Here is a 17,430-nt window from a genome sequence, read left to right as displayed (position 1 = left end):
CTCATTATACTCTCGACTCTTGTTCATTAAACATACTTTTTCATACAGTACCTGCCAAAAGTTTTGTTCAATCATGAATAGTAGTGCGAGTCGAAAACAAGCGTTAAAGTCTTTAATATGTTTTCAAATATAAATAAACATCTCGTTGATATTTTCAGTAGTAATTGGTACCAATAACAGCACATTTGAGCAATGCAATTGTAGTGGATAAAATGGTCAGGTTTTTTCGTGCAGTACTGTACGGAGTATACGCTCCTCGCCGGGCCGAGAGTTGTCTCCTTTCTTTTCTGGCCTAGTGCTGTTCTTTTCTACTTTGCGCCGGTCAAGCTAAATTGCTAGAGAAACTAAACGAAGTATAGTACCCAACATTAGTTCGTACAGTTGCAATACATTTCGTATCTATTTAAAAAGCACATCCTTTTTCTGTACAGTTTGTCAAAAGGTAGTCATCCAACCGAATCACGCGTTCAGGTGCAGTAGTTAGAATGTGCACTTGCAGTTTTTTTTAACTGTTTGTGTACCAATGTGCATACATGTGTACGTGTGGACATAGACGTAAAAGCAGCGAATAAACGGATGCTCCTTTCCCCTATCGTTGCGATGAAGATAAGTTGTGTGGAATAATATAGAAGCGTGTTACGTGTGCAGGTGTTTCGCCACGATATCGAATATGTTCACGATTATTTCGTTTGATCCGGGGGCTGAATTTTCTCACACCAGTGCGCCTTTATCAAAATCTGTATGCACGCCCACTCACGCGCGACGTAATTCGACGATACCAGAGGGCGTTACGTAACACGGACATTAGTGCCACTTCACGTGACAACCTGCCATTTGACGCCCAATGTATCTATCCATATTTACCGATTACGAACTTATTATTAATAACATCAATAATTCGGAATAAAATATTTTGAAATCGGGAAATTAATATCAAAATGGTATGAACGTTTACTAAGTGAAATACTTTAGTAACAGCAAATAGAAACTAGAGGGCGATACACTGTTTTTAGTTGGGAATTTAAAATTTTAAGCTGTGTGGCTTTTTGACTAAGCGGCATGATCTAGAGGTTTAGAGTTCAGACCATTGCATAGCATTCGGGAAGATGTCTGTTCCATTCCGTGTCCATCTGTCCTGGTCCAAGCTTTTCTTTGGTTTCCTGGGATCAGTTGGACAAATACTGGTGCAGTAATATTTGTCTTCATTTCGTTTGCCACTTTTTTCTTACCTTAACCACCAGATATGTATGAAATATATGTTGGAAAATAAATAAATTTGTGCTTAGAAGAATTCATGATAATTATAAGGTCATCAGTCCAAAGACTGGTTGGACACGCACCTCCACTCATTCCTATCCTGAGTTAATCTTCGCATTTTCCTAAAACTAGAACATTCCACATCCTTAACTATTTGTGAACAGTAATCTAATCTAGGTCTACCTCTACTCCTCTTAATTCCCGTTTCTGCCTCTAACATGTCTCTGACTAGACCTTCAAGCCTAAGAAGGTGTCCTACTGACCTATCTCGCCTATTTCTTATTGACTTTCATAGAGTCCTCTGTTCTCCTATTGTTTCTAATACCTCTTAATTTCTAACCTTCTCTATCCACCGTATCCTCATCATCGTACGCTTCTAACCTTTTATTTTCCTCCGCGTCCACCGTCCATGTTTCGCATCCGTACAGCGCCCCGCTTCAAACATACACCGTTAACAGTCTTTTTCGAATTTAGAAGAATTATTAAAAAAGAAAACGTATAAGCATCAGATTAAATGAGCAAGATTAAGACAACACAAATGACCAAGACCAAGACTGGGGCTGAGACTGGGACAGTCTTGGTTTAGGTCTTGCTTGGCTCATCACTAGTGATAAAAAAGAAATCGGTTTTCAAAAATCACCGTCGTTAAAAGAACTCCTGAAAAATCTGTATGAAAAACATTATACCTCTGAATAATAAGGTATTTGTTAATGCAAATTAGGTTAAATATTTATTTATGAACTGGAATTAATATTTATGTAGGATGAAAAATTGATAGAGCAAAAAACCGCATCATATAAATATAAAGTGAACGTTAACAAGCTCGCGGTATACGCCAACAGCGTCGTCGACGAGTGTTTGGCGCCAAAATAGGAGAAAATCGATCTGGGCAAAATTACGGCGCCATATTTCATTAGTCAGAAGCACGGAACGCAATTTTTACCGGCATAAATCGCAGCAGTGCACTATGCGGGGTAAAACAACGTCGAATTTATGGGCACATATAGCTTCATTTAAAAGTTATGTATCACAACTACGACAATCCTCCACGGAAACATAAAATTTGTTACGAAGAATGCACTCTACCAAATATCGCGTCCCAAATATGTAATAAAATTCGGTTTTCGGAATTTAAAGATAAGAAATTCAAATAAAATTATTCGAAGTGGTCTGTATTCTGTCGAAACTGCCAACTGGATCTCATCAGCGCGTCGCAGGCAGCTCCGACAGAACACAGACCAACTTTTACCTGCTGCCTTAACAGCGCGTTATAGAAAATACGACAAATGGCGCTGTAAACGCCATCTGTAGTACANACTACAAAGTAAAAAGTTCTTTATTGTATAGAAAAAGTATCCACATTTTTCACTTTTCAGATAGTTACACCGCAATTAAATGTTTGAACAAATGGCAACTCGATTATAAAAAGAGAGACTCACACAAAAAGCTACACTTGAGTAATTAAGGAACTTTTCGTTAAATTCAATTTTCCTAGCCACATAAAACAACCGAACTTGAAACTAAAACTTGCCCGAAAGATGAGAATTAATTACAAGTCGTCGAAAGCAATAGAGATCCTTTCTGACTCGAAACGTTAATTTATTGTCTAAACTACCAGGCAACTTTTGTGTTTGTATTAATAATTAAATAAATAAGCAATATGCACGTTTACGCAGAAAAAGTAAGTTTGCAAATTTCATTTGTTATATTTTACGGGGTGGTACCCAAAAGTCACCCGCCATCACCTATGAGGTGATTGCAAGCAGCGATCTCATAATACGAGGGTGGATTGATAAGTTTCCGGCCTGACCAAGAAAAACAAGGTTTTTAAAAATTTTTTTTTTTTATTTCTCAACATAATCTCCTCCAAGGCTNGCTGTCAAACCTACACTAGCAAGGAGATCGGGCTGAAACTATAGCTACAAGCTATCCAAGGATGGTACTATAGAATGTCACCTCAAGGTAGGCCTAGTGGCGTCATCTCTTGGTTAGGCCGGAAACTTATCAATCCACCCTCGTAGCTGCCACGAAAGGAATGCATTCTGGAAGCTTTGTTTTACGAATGAATTAAGCACTGCTTGCAATTCAACTTAAATCATTTCTATCGTGTGAAATATATGCCCCCACATGATTTTCATTTTTGGAGCCAAAACGGGTGAGGAAGATGGATGAAGAACAATAACCATGTTGGTTTTACCCGAAAACTGCTGTATTCTAGTGTCCACCGTCCATGTTTCGCACCCGTACAGCGCCGCGTTCCAAACATACACCTTTAACAGTCTTTTTCGAATTTAGAAGAATTATTAAAAAAGAANTAGCTGCCACGAAAGGAATACATTGTGGAAGCTTTGTTTTACAAATGAATTCAGCACTGCTTGCGATTCAACTTAAATCATTTCTATCGTGTGAAATATATGCCCCCACAACATGATTTTCATTTTTGGAGCCAAAACGGGTGAGGAAGATGGATGAAGAACAATAACCATGTTGGTTTTACCCGAAAACTGCTGTATTCTAGTCGTCCTTGTGCCACATTTGTGGACGTTTCCTTCTCACATTCTCACTCAGCCCCCTCAGGACTCGTGGATACACATTCTTTGTGAGTAACGCCACCAACATCGAAGAAACAGAGCAAAGACGTGATGTTGCTCTTGACTTGAGAAGCTTTCTTTGGTCGAGGTTTTCTATTGCGACGATTGTTGTTATATTTCGGGATCATGTCATAAACTCACCCTTCGTCACCTGTGACAACAATGGAAAGAATATCTGAATCAGTTCGCAATTGTTTTGTGACATTGTTTCTGTTCCTCGCTTAAGGATCTTTCATATTTAATGCTTCTGACATATGTGGCACAAGATTATCAGATAATGTTCTAGATGTTCTGCCTACGATTCTTCACAATTGCATTCCGAACAGTAAGAACATGATATGGCGTAATGCCGATTGATGGTCGTCTGGAATGTTCTTCATCATTAACTGATGTTTGTCTAAAATGTTTAAATCATTCGTACGTTAGTGTTTGGCCTAACGCATCATTAATCAATGATTCCTGTAGCTTTATGTGAGGTTTTGCAGTAGTCTTACCGAGTTTAAATAGAACTTAAATACAAACGGTCACGTCAAACAAAAACTGTTTACCAACAACGAACGCCCTTACTTGTATTGAAGTCGCTTGACATACTGACAAAAAAATACTTTTGGGTGTTTCATTCTGACTGGACCAGCCACTAATGCTGGTGGGCGGGCAGTCCCACCGGACTACGCCGGAAGGTAGGGCGGAAGACCCTCTTCAGCCTCCTTTCAGGAATCGTGGGAAAGGGTGGGTGGCGGTTCGGGTGAGAAAGATGATTTGCCTAATTAAGTGATCCAAGGAAACCATAGAAAATCTTGGACCAAGACAGACTAACCCGGAATCGAACCGGCCTCCTCCCGGATGCTAAACAATATGGTCTAAACCTCTAGGCTATGCCGCTCGGTTGACATACAGACTCACAAAGCATGTACACATTTCCATCTGGTGATGTTTGCCATTAGCTTTGCCCCTTTACACAAATTTTGGAAAGTTTTGGCTATCACCTCGTACAATAAGTGGTACAGGTACAGCTTCTAAGGGGCACGTAAACCTTAAACGATGATGCTTCAAAAAATATCGTATAAGATAGACTATAGATAAATAACAGACATCAATCAAATCAAATTTTGTTTTTACGATTTTTACAGTAACTGTACTACCAGTTATTACGTATGTTGTGACTATCTATAAACGAAGAAGGTATTAACAAATTTCTGGTTGAAATACATATTATAATAATACAATATTGTATGTCGATTAAGTAGTAAATTGAAAATAATTAGATAATGTTAACTGCTAAATTGTTTCATCAATTGCTATAATCAATTTGCAAATACATACGTCCAACGAACTGTATAGCACTAAATTAGAAACATAATGAAAATAAAGGAATTAGGGTAATAAACGATCTAATATCTTGTATTAGGCTTCAAGCAACTAAGAAACATTTATGTGGACTATAACAGTAGGTGGTCAAAGACTAAAGTAGCACCATTTTTTAAAGATTTTTCTTTTACATTTGTTTTAATTCTGATGGTGTTTATTTTGCTTTTGTTTTGCTTTTGATCTAATAATATGAATAATATATATAGATATAAATTGAAGGAAATTGTGCCCAAAAATTGTTCTTTAGATATCACTAACGTCAATAAACACGTATTTGCAATGTTTTCTACGATATAATAATAATACATTTTCATTTTCAAAGAAATTTCTGTAGTGTGCTTGGTGGAGACAACATGCCTGAAATAATTCAGAATTCTGTTTGTACCATAATGCTTCAAGCATGTAAGGTAAACGCTGTTTTCTTTTCTTTTAGCGTATTGCTTGAGGATACGTATAAGTAAGCTGTCTCTTAAAAAGAATTTTTAAATAAATGTCATCATTCACGTACGATAATACTCTTACGTTTGAATATGAAAAGACGTGCCTTCACACAAACGAGTCTCCAGATATTTACTTTTATTCCGATTCAGTTAGGTGTTAATTTAAACTCTTCACATTCATGTCGAGAGCATTTCTGAAAAAAACTGCGTATACTCAACGAAATCCCAAAAGCATCTCAGTTTCACGATCTGGCATTAACTTACTGATGAAAGAGCAGCCCTTTCTTCTACAAAAGCGCTCCACTCGGATCTTAAACATTTCTGAAAGCTATTCAGAGCCCTTCGAGCGGGGAAAGCACCACGCAACTAGCTAGGTAGATAGCTAGCTGGCTCGTTGGTTGAAAACTCGTTGCACCACGTTACTTAATAAAACGACATAATTAATAAAATGCGGCGTAGGGTAGAAGGGGGGAGAGAGAAGTATAAGTAGGTAGTCATTTGAAATCATTCAGCGGATCCTTCGTTGCAGAAGGACTGGAGCATCGAACAGCATTATGACTAATTGAAACTATCTCCGGATCTTGTGCCATCTCGGCTTGGTTGGCTGGCTACGCGAGCTATGCACAAAGATAAAGAGAACATCGCGACTGGAGAGAGGGGTTGCTCAGGTGAGCCACGAGGTACGATAGGTAACAAACCGAACGAGACAGAGTGAGAAAGAGAGAGAAACGAGAAGCAAGCAGCCAGATTAGCTAAGAGAGCAACGGCGATTGAAGATCGTCGGGCCGGAAGGCCATTCAGGGTAAACTATGTACTGCCACGATGCATCGCACTCTAATTGGCATCAAATGAGAAAAGCGAACGGTCCCTCGAATGCGATGATGCCGTTCCATGGATGCGATGATGCTCCGCTTCCGAGGAGATGACGATGATGTCGACGACAATGCCGTACTTAACGATAGCGATGCCAGTTAACCAGCGGACGTCCCTACAGCTATCCTGCAGCCAAGCAACCCCTTCTTTAGGTAATCGGAGACTCCCGCCACTGCTATTACTACGACCTTTATGAAGCGTCACAATTTTTAGAATCAGGCGACTAATAGGGATTTTTTTTATCAAATGTTAACGAACAGATGACGTAGATAATTATGTATTACCTATACCTTCGAACTATACACTTGTTGGCATTTTGAGTGCGTTCAGTAGGTAGTTTGTTAAATATTCTACTTGAATTCATCCAGCTCGTTTTCTTACTTACAGTCTTATTTAGTTTGGGGTGTAAAATATTGTGCTTTGTCATTGAAATTACTATATATTGGTAGTGTCCGACCGAAAGTTCGGTTTCGGTTTCGGTCGAGTTTCGGCAAAAAAACGAGTTTCGATTTAGTTTCGGTTTCGGGGGCAAACCTGCAGAAAGTACGACCGAAACCGAAACTTTGTTTATTACTTAAATATTAAGTTCCTATACCTATTGTGATATTAGGTAACAATAACAAAAGTAATTTTATGTTTAATATTATATAAAAAAAAGCATGAATAATCTTCAAAAGAAAAATGGGTCTAGTCTACTATACTTACTCAAATAAACATCTCACCTATTTTAAGTATTTTTAAGGCGCAATTAAAGTATTTCCTTAAATGAGGGGTTATTGTTATGTTGATTTTGATTTGATTATCAATAAGTGAAAATGTCAAAGACTGCGGAGCTGTGTGATTTAAAGATAAAAAAATAAAACTGACTGATTATAATAACGTTTTCTTTATTTTTCTCTCAAAACATGATTCTTATAAGGAAGTTTCGGTTTCGGTTTCGGTTTCGGTCGTAAAAGCCAGTTTCGGTCGGACACTACATATTGATTCTAATCCAGTCTTTCACTTTTTCTTTTCTGATGTTTACACTTAATTGTTAGCATTTTCACATAACCTAAACTGACTTAACCTAACCATCCATCATTTATGGTTCAGTAAACTGTTAAATATTCCAGCTGCATTTAGAGGTACTTACTACTTACATAGCTCATTTTCTTACTTACGGTCTCATTTATTTTGGGGGAAAAAATATTGTGGTTTTTCATTCATAAAAGACTGAGTAATTCTGAAACATCAAGAAGCACAAAATGGCATGATGCAAGATAGTAATACTTGGTATAGAAACACATCACTAATACGGTAATAAGCAATGGTCTGAAAGGATTATTCAATTTATTATGGCAAATTTTAATTTATCCCTTATTCAAAACGCAAGATATTATTGGTCGAAACGAGATTGTTTGCTATCTGCAGCTAAGTGATATAGTTACAAATATCTGTAACTACAGCATAGGTACGCATACAATGGACAAACGCACAATTCCATAAATTGGGGTCACGGTGCAGAATCAATTTTCGAATAATCTGATAAGCGTTCCGAAAATGGGTGCACATGAATACGTAGGCGGATTTGTAGGGATAACAGCAATTTCCCTAAAACAGCCTGCGGCCTCGGCTTCGTTTCATATCTCGATTCGTAGGCATTGACGTTGCTTTTGTGCGGAAGTCTGTGTGTTCGGCTTATCAGGGCCTATCTGTAATGAGATCTGATGTTGTTGGTGCAGTACATTTCGACCGCAGAGACCCATCTACAAGCCCCTCTTCCACCCGCACTGCCCGCGCCCTCTTCAACGAACCAACAAAAACACGGCCAACGGTAGCAAAGAGAAGAATCGTGGGTGGCCGTGATGGATCAACAGACGGTCACTAGATACTTATCGATAATCTATGCAGTGCCAACCGTTTGCATAAACTAATCATAAGAGAGATTGGGATTTGCAGAATTTTTTGACGAAATAGAGAAAACCATTTACTTACCTAAAATCCCATACAAAACGTTTGGAAACCCTAATACATCTTTTGGCATCCCAAAGGTGTCACCGACAGTGTTTCGTTTAGTTCGGGTCCACAGAAAAATACTCATCAAAATTTACCTACAACATACTCCTTCTAGATTTTTAGGTAGTCTTATTTCGAAAGATCTAAAACAGATGCAAACTCCACATTGCTTTGCTTCAGATATCTTCAGATATAAAAGGTGTCGCAATGAAGTTCTGTGTGAATAATACACAAGCAAATTAATTTTTAGTGATTACTTTATTATCTGTCCTCACACTAGTCAGCCTACATCGTTGCCACAGCCTTTCCTAGCACCTCGGGAAATACCCTTCGTAGCTTTTTGAGGTTTTAAAGTTCACATCCGTTGTCACAACTGCCTTGACCTCCTCTTTACGTTAAGATGAGATTTCATCTTTGGGATGATAGAAAAAGTCACACAAGACTAAATTCGGACTGCAGGTGGGATGCAGCATCGTGGGAACACTTTCTTTGGTGAAAAACTACCATTTTTATGATCATAATCCAGATTTGCTCTGTAGGTGTCAGCTTTAAACGGAAAATGCGTGCTTTTGACCGCTTCAAAACGCCAGCATAAAAAAATGTTGTTATTGTCTAGATGTATAGGGGCATAAGATTAGTATGCTTAGATTTGCAGATGATATAGATACCAGTATTAGCATCTAGCAAGGAGGAGTTAGAGATAGCTTTAAATAAAATGGATGCGGTATTGACAAAACAGTAGTATATGAAAATAAATAAAAGTAAAACAAAAATCCTGGTATCCAAGGGAAGAAAACCTACGGAAAGAGCGAATGTAAAAATAGGAGACGAAAGATTAAGAAGAAGTGGCTGATTTTAGATATTTAGTCAGATAAGTCAGGACGGAAGGAGTAGTAGGGATATAAAGCAGAGGATAGCGCAAAGTCGAGTCCCCTTCGATAAAAACATGTCACTTCTATGCTTGCGAACGATTAATTTAGAAATTCGCAAGAGATTGATAAAGGTGTATGTTTGGAACGCGGTGCTGTACGAATACGATACCGTGGATAGAGAAGGTTAGAAATAAGTCAATAAGAAATAGGCGAGAAAGGTTGGTAGGACACCTTCTTAGGCATAAAGGTCTAGTCAGAGACATATTAGAGGCAGAAACGGAAGTTAGGAGGGGTAGAGGTAGACCTAGACAGTGGTGTTGTGCTAATTTTTTTTTTACCGGAACGCATATATATAATTATATAGACAGGGCTGATCCTGGGTAGGCGGCCGCTCTGTGCGGTCTCATGTCCCAAATTTGACGACGACGGGGGGGGGATTTCCCCCAATTTTCGCCCGTCGCCAGGATCGGCCCTGTTCACGGTTCGGAAAAACAAGCCGGTTCGTTCCGGTTTTTGTTCCGGTTCGGGTTCGGTTCAAACCCTTGTTTATAATAATACATATAAAAATTCGTCAAAAATTAGAAAAAAAAATCAGCAATTCTTTTTAATTTTTTTTTCAGTACGTCAGCCAATTCTCGTTATCAGAAATCATCTTTAGTTCCGGAACGATTCCTGTCCAAAAAGAAAGTACCGGAACGACGTTCCGGAGCGTTCCGGCTCGACAACACCACTGGACCTAGATTACATTACTGTTCGCAAATAGTTAAGGATATGGGTTGTTCTAGTTTTAGGGAAATGCGACGATTAGCTCAGGATAGGAAAGAGTGGACGTACGTGTCCAACCAATCTTAGGGCTGACGATCTTATGATGATGACTATCTAGCCGGGAGGAACATAGTTTTAGCGGTGAATTGTTCCCTGAATATTTAGAAACGATCAGAACAGAAGTTTTAGACGCATTTTTTAATTCGTGTAGGTATTTCAGACGGTTTTTTCGCCAGATTTCGCCAAAAATCTTATCATGAAACCTTACTTATTATGTGAGGTATTCATTTTTACGACGCCTATAAAAATTTTACTTGCAAAAACCCCGGATAAAACGTAAATAAATAATAATCAACGAAGGTTCAATGTTTGCAACTACGTGAGTTCGAACCCCTCACGGTTTTTAGATAGGGAGTTATAAATAAATTCTCGGAACTTAATTGCCACACCTCGTAGGGTCTTTATTCGAACGAACTTCTGCTTACAAAGCGGAAAAGTTATTCATTTCGAATCAAACCCGTATTGTATTCAGCTAATTTAATGGATTATTACTACATTTCCACTGCTTCTGTTGCAGGGGCCTTTGCACTTTGGAAAAAATAGACCAGCTTTTATGACCTCAAGATGATGTTCAACATAGGATTAAGTGAGTGATTAACATTAGAAGACAAAATTATGATTATTTTAAAAAGCATTAAGGCTAGTTAAATCCTTCTTGTTGCTTTAGTATTGCTCTTTGACAACAAAAGCAGAAAATAGTTATTAAAACTTCATACCATACCTATTTTAAATATCCCGAAATCGTAAAATTTTTGTTGAAATTATTTTCGTTCCTTTTGTGTAAATCATGAGTAGACCTATAACTAAAAACGTAGTCAGAGGGTGCAGCAAGGGTAACTTCCTCTCTCCCTCATTGATAAAGAAAATCCAAACTTAATTTTGTAAATCAATCATCATCGATTTCCTTTTAAATTAACGAATGCGTCAACTGACAGTCATGCCTCCTTAAATTTTAATGAATTTAAAAGTAAGCTGCTGCAATGAATCATTTATTTATTACGATATAAAAAATATTGTTCATAAACCACTGGAAATTTTGGCCAAACAAAAAAAAATTAAAGTATAATGTGAATTCCAATTTGTATAACTACTGAAGGAGATAGAACCATTCATTCCGATTATAAAAAAGCAAGTGTCTTACTGCAAGAACTGTCGAAAAGTCTTTTTGCGAATTGCATACAATTCGGGGGAGATCTACTATCACTTAAATAGATTGAATGCCTTTATATATGCTCAGTATAGACAGAAAAATGAATCTATAAATTAAGCAAAAAAGTACTGAAGCTGGTTCCATGATATCTGATACAATGGCAAACAATCCTCGACAAAACATCCCCAGGATAAAAAAAATTCAGACAAAATATCGTGACAACGAAATATTTCAGTAACAAAATAAAAAACTGAAGTCAATTAAGATTAAATACGTAAATTTATTGAATAAAATGACATATGAGAATATTGTTTTAGGAATATTTTGTCTGGGAATATTTTGTTGGGTATATTTTGTCCGGGGGATTAAAACGCCTGATACCACTGAAGCTTTGGATAGATTGATTTACGGAAGACCCATCATAATGCTTGGTTTTTCCCGAACTTTACTTTGTTAATTTTTACTTTTCATTCTTATAGAACACAAAAAAATAAAAGAATGAATAGTATAAGTAAATAAATGTACACATACTTTTTTCTGCCCAAAATGTATGTTTGGAGCACGGCGTTGTACGGGTGCGAAACATGGACAGTGGGCGCGGCGGAAAAGAAAAGGTTAGAAGCGCTCGAAATGTGGTGTTATAGGCGGATGATGAGGATAACGTGGGTAGAAAAGGTTAGAAATGAAGAATGAAATAGAACAGAGGACTCTATGGAAGTCAATAAAAAATAGGCGAAATAGGTTGGTAGGACACCTTCTCAAGAATGAAGGTCTAGTTAGAGACATATTATTGGCAGAAACAGGAGTTAGGGGGGTAGAGGGAGACCTAGATTAGATTACTGTTCGCAAATAGTTAAGGATGTGGGTTGTTCTAGTTTTAGGTAAATGCGAAGTTTAGCTCAGGATAGGAAAGAGTGGAGGTACGTGATGATGAAACAAAATCATGACTACCCCCTTTCGCCACCGCCGGCTAAAATTCCAATGAACACTTCAAGGTTACTTGGCCTATTATACCACAACAATCTACTACAACGTGATGGAAAACTGAATACTGCTTCAGAATCGCCCTCTATTTTCCCAAGACCCCAATGTTCACAATGTGGAAGGGAAATCGAAGATTCGCTTTTCAGTTTTACAATGTATGTATGGAAGCCACCGCAGATCGCTAAGATGGAATTTTTCACGGAATCGTCTTCATATTTTACGACTTTATTAGATTAACGTTTCTGTTTCCATACAGGCAGACAGACGACTCTACTCACGACGTGCGGTCTAACGCTAACGGCAGTTTTATGTCTGACTGTTTTTATTATTCAGATGAGGGACGATTTATGTATGTATATATGCATTAGGTTAAGTTTTAAAATGTGACCGAGAATGGCTCTAAGCACACACGCCCGACCGTCTCTCTATTTTGAAATGCAAATTCTTTTTCGTTTTCTTCTTCTCCCACTTCTTGCATCCGACATGCAAAACAAGAAGCCACGTCATGGCCGCTGGCTGCTCTGTTTTTCTTATGCGACTACCGGATGACAACAGGGCGCTAGAAAAACCCTCTTCCGTTTCAAATCTCTTCCTGTTGAGCGTCGTCTTTGCTCATGGTTGAGGAATTCTTTGGTAACAAGATTGATGATAAATTGCTCTCAATTTTGTTGCTACAAAATTAAAGCCACCAAGTTTCTCGAAGGAAACACAAACATACTAATTAGCAGAATACATCTACTTGCTGTAATCTTTCATTTGTAGATACCGCGAATAGAGAAGGTAAGAAATGATGAGGTATTAGAAAGAGTAAGGTAGCGGGAGACGCTATGGAAGTCAATAAGAATAGGCGAGAGAGAGAGAGACCCTTAGAACGAGTGGGGCGAAGCTCTGACTGGCGATGACAGCTGTCAAAGATGGTTGATGGTCGTGACGTCACAGTAGAGGTGGAGGAGATAAAACAATACAAACAGTCTGAAAGATAACCTTTATAAAAACATACATGGAATTTCGCGCTAGAACTATACTTCATTTACTTTCTCTAGCGATGTGCCCCTTCCAATGTCTTGGATGGGCGTAGGTAGGGAGAAAAAAGCTCATTATACTCTCGACTCTTGTTCATTAAACTTACTTTTTCATACCTGCCAAATAGTAGTGCGAGTCGAAAACAAGCGTTAAAGCCTTTAATATGTCTTCAAATATAAATATACATCTCGTTGATATTTTCAGTAGTAAATAGTACCAATAACAGCACATTTGAGCAATGCAATTGTAGTGGATAAAATGGTGATAAAATTTTTCCGTGCAGTACTGTACGGATTGTACGTTCCTCACCGGTTAAGAGTTTGGCCGAGAGTTGTCTCCTTCCTTTTCTGGCCTTGTGCTGTTCTTTTCTACTTTGCGCAGGTCAAACTGAAGGTCACATCGCTAGAGAAAGTAAACGAAGAATACCGTATGATGATAATGAATCTTTCTTCACCTTTTTGTACTGATAAGGTCTGTAGAGAGAAAATCTATTTGGGAATGGGTGGATTGCGATTAAGGAAAGACATATGAGACTGATAAAATAAAGACAAAGGAGATTTGAAAAATTATTTGTTGAATATTACTGCCCGAGCACCTAAAATTTGGTCCAGGACATGCAGACTCGGAATCGAACAGGTGTCCTCTCGAAAACTAATCTGTAATCTATACCCCTAGGTATATAAGTCGCTCAGTCGTATGTAATTAGTAATTTTCTCGCATTTCTTTGTCATTAACACTTTTCAGATGACATCATAACAGGAGGAGGTTCTCAATTTGATGTGTAAGCGATGTCCAGATTCTGCAGTTTACTTGAGGGATTATTTTTTTATTTGAAAGAGGATTCTCTCGAAAAGTTGCTTGCGTTGTTGATGGGTATCCTGCTGGAACTATCTACGATTCATGAGGAGCCAATGAGACTCAACAATTGGAAATTGTGATCCTCTTGTCTACGTCTGACAACTTCTAGAGAATGCCGAACAAGGACTTATTATTAATAAAAACTCCAGATTTCGGCCAATTCGATACGTAAATGACGACCAGTTTTTATGCAAGGATCCTATTTGATTTGAAAGGGGATTCTCCTGAACTGGTTCCATTTAAACCTTATCAAAACTGGGTTAGTAGCTTTTTCTTAAGAAGTTTATTAATCTCAACGAGATCTACTGTAACATGGTCTAGTGTTAACATTTTACAAATGGTTTTTGTTTTATAGTAGTTTTTGCGTTGTTAGTAGATATTTTGATGGAACTTTCAATATTTAATGGGGTGCCGATGAGAGCCAAAATTGGAAATTGTGATCCACGAAGCTAAGCCTGGACAATTTCGATAGAATGATAAACATTAACAAATGCCAAATTTCGATCAACCTAATAGAAGAATGTGGAGTACCTAAATTAGAATCACCTTTGAACAGGATAAAGTCGATGTAATATTTCACTTAAGTTTCTTGCGAATCAGGCGCATATAACGTGAAAGGATTGTTTATTTGTTAATTTTTTTCGTTTAGGATACCTACTCCTTACAGTGAAAGAAACAATCCGATTCTTTGGGTTTCAATACAAAGAATTTTGAATATTTTCTTGTTGTTGTTTTTGATAAACATACTGATATATATAGATAAGGTACGTAGTATAATAGTCAGTTACATTTTCGCAGCATAAGAGAAGATAATTTCATTTGCGTGTAGCAACGGGGGATGGAGTAGCGCGAGAGAAGATATTCGCCACGTGAAGGCCCTTGAGCTTCAGGTTCCAGCCACAGAACTACAAATATTAATAGAGTTACAACACAATATTTACGCGCCACCGACTGGACAAATTGTTTTATAACCTGATTACGTTTGCAGTTATCAACGAGCGTGTGCCGTAATGTTATTGTCGAGAGCTACAACAGCCGCTTCAGGATAAATGTATATATATATATGCATCTAATATATTGCGTTTCGTTCGGGGGCAACGATAAAACAGTCGGATGTGATTTTCGAGCGCCATTTCGACTCCAAATTGGAAGTCGCGGACGTGGCAGTGAGTGCTCCAGCCGAAGGGGAACCGAAATTAGAAGTTATTTAATAACGAATAATAATTTATGGTATAGCTGTTATGATTGGGCCAAAAAAGCGAATCAGTTTATTCTAAACTAACCGCAAATTACGACCATCTGAGATTGTGCTAGCATATTTCGATTAGAAAATATAATCGATTACACAGATCAACCTAATCAAACATTGAAAAGAAAAAACTCATTTTGGACATAGTTCAAATTTGACCTCTGATTTGCCTAAGCAGCACATGAAGATTTTTAGACATCCTAATCCTAAACCTCAAGAAATGTAGAATTTTTGGCTTAATTGAGAGGATTAGTACGTGAAACAAAAGGATAAAACAATCAACAGAGTATAGCTGCATCCAAGCTGTCCTTTATGATGAATTAGAATCCCTACCACATCAAAATTTTGAAATATTTTTGGCTTACTTGGATTTGAGATTGAGATAACTTGAAATGCCAATGTTGTGGGACAGTTTTGGAGCTAGATTCGAATTGGGAATTGAAAAAGACACGGAACCAGATTATCTTCTCTGTGCCTTTTGTCTTCAACCCGCCACAGTAGCGGGTTCTTTTCTCAGAAGGTACCCGCTTTTCTTCAAGAACGCCACTATGAGAGAAAGAACCACGAACGGAAGTAATCATTTTCGACGAATTCTTCAACGGTGTGTTTAAAAAATACTGAGAAAAGTTCTAGCGTACTGGAAATTTGAGATATTCCAATCTCAAAACCAAAAAGATTAATTTTGAATTTTTACGAATTGGAATATATTAAAATCTTAATCTGTTGGGCGTAACTGATGAGGTATCCTAATTTAACGACGAAAAATGAGTCGAAAATAACTAGTTACTTCCTTCATTTTTTTGTCCTTTTATTTCATATAGTAATTCTAACAAAAGGGCTAAGAACGAAACTTTTTAAAATTTTAAGTTCGGTTATTAAAAAATCCAAATCTGCTGTGGCAATTCAAAGGCCAAATTCTATACCACAATGTATGCTGGAAATTATATATTCTCTAATTTTAGTTTCCAGATCCACGTTGACGTGCGTTATTTGTCTATTAAGAGATGTTATGTCAATTATCGTGTCTTACCTTGCATGTGTCAACTGTAAAAACTATTGATGTTATGTCATTGCTCAAGGGGAATGATCTCATTGCTATGTAGATTTTCCGTATATCTGAAATAAAAGAATTTCATTGTATAATGAGAATCCATTTCTATTGAGGTTTTATTAAACAATGAGTCAACGTAAGCTGCCAAAAATATAACAACACCGAACACAACTTAATTTAAACATTTTCATTCGTTTTTAAATGATGCCAGCATATGAATTACTAAATTCACTCTAAGGGTGCTATGAAAGTCAATAAGGACAAAGGAAGAGAGGATATGACAGGGCACCTTCTGAGGAATAAACGGTTGAATGTTAGGCAGAAACATGAGGAAAGGAGAGCAGAGGTAGACTTAGACTTGATATTAGAAAAATGTTCACAATTAGTTAGTGATGTGGGCTGTTCTACGTTGGTTCAAGATAGAAAGGGGTGGAGACGGGTGTTCAACAACTCTTTGGACTGATGACTCGTTTTGATACCTATTTATCAGTACTTTCTTTTGAAAATTATGGCTTCTTTCTGATTTTTCCTGTATTAGTCTCTGAAACCTTCAAATAGCTCATTGGAGTTTCAAAACTTTCTTGATAGTACTAAATGTGACATTTTCCAAACTAGGACATCATGTGATGTAAAGCAATATTCGCCAAAATTAAAAGTTAATGTATTGCTACAGATTTTAGTGGTAATGCTTTAACAATTTCGAAAATTTTATGTACACCAACATCAATAAGGTTTTAAATCCTGAAAACCAATTTGGATCGAACCTCATTTAAAAATATAGCACAGTATTGCATAAAACTCGAAGCACATTTAATAAGAAAGACCGGCAACTCAATGATTGATGAAAGATACATATATCTTTAGGGTTCTGTACCCCAAAAGGATAAAGGAATC

At 37.5% G+C, this 17,430-nt stretch overlaps 1 long non-coding RNA gene across 1 annotated transcript in view; it reads right to left on the bottom strand.

The window, feature by feature from the left end:
* The window catches only part of LOC108742150, a 52,389-nt gene extending 35,789 nt beyond the window's left edge, over positions 1–16,600 (bottom strand). The window contains exon 1 of the long non-coding RNA XR_003231784.1: positions 16,516–16,600. This is a non-coding gene — a long non-coding RNA (uncharacterized LOC108742150). The remainder of the gene's footprint in view (positions 1–16,515) is intronic.
* Between the last annotated feature and the right edge of the window lie 830 nt (positions 16,601–17,430).

Source organism: Agrilus planipennis, unplaced genomic scaffold (genome assembly GCF_000699045.2).
Source record: "Agrilus planipennis isolate EAB-ADULT unplaced genomic scaffold, Apla_2.0 scaffold347, whole genome shotgun sequence".
NCBI classification, from domain to species: Eukaryota; Metazoa; Arthropoda; class Insecta; order Coleoptera; family Buprestidae; genus Agrilus; species Agrilus planipennis.
The sequence above is the reverse complement of the archived record's forward strand: the minus strand, read 5'-3'. Positions and strand labels throughout refer to the sequence as shown.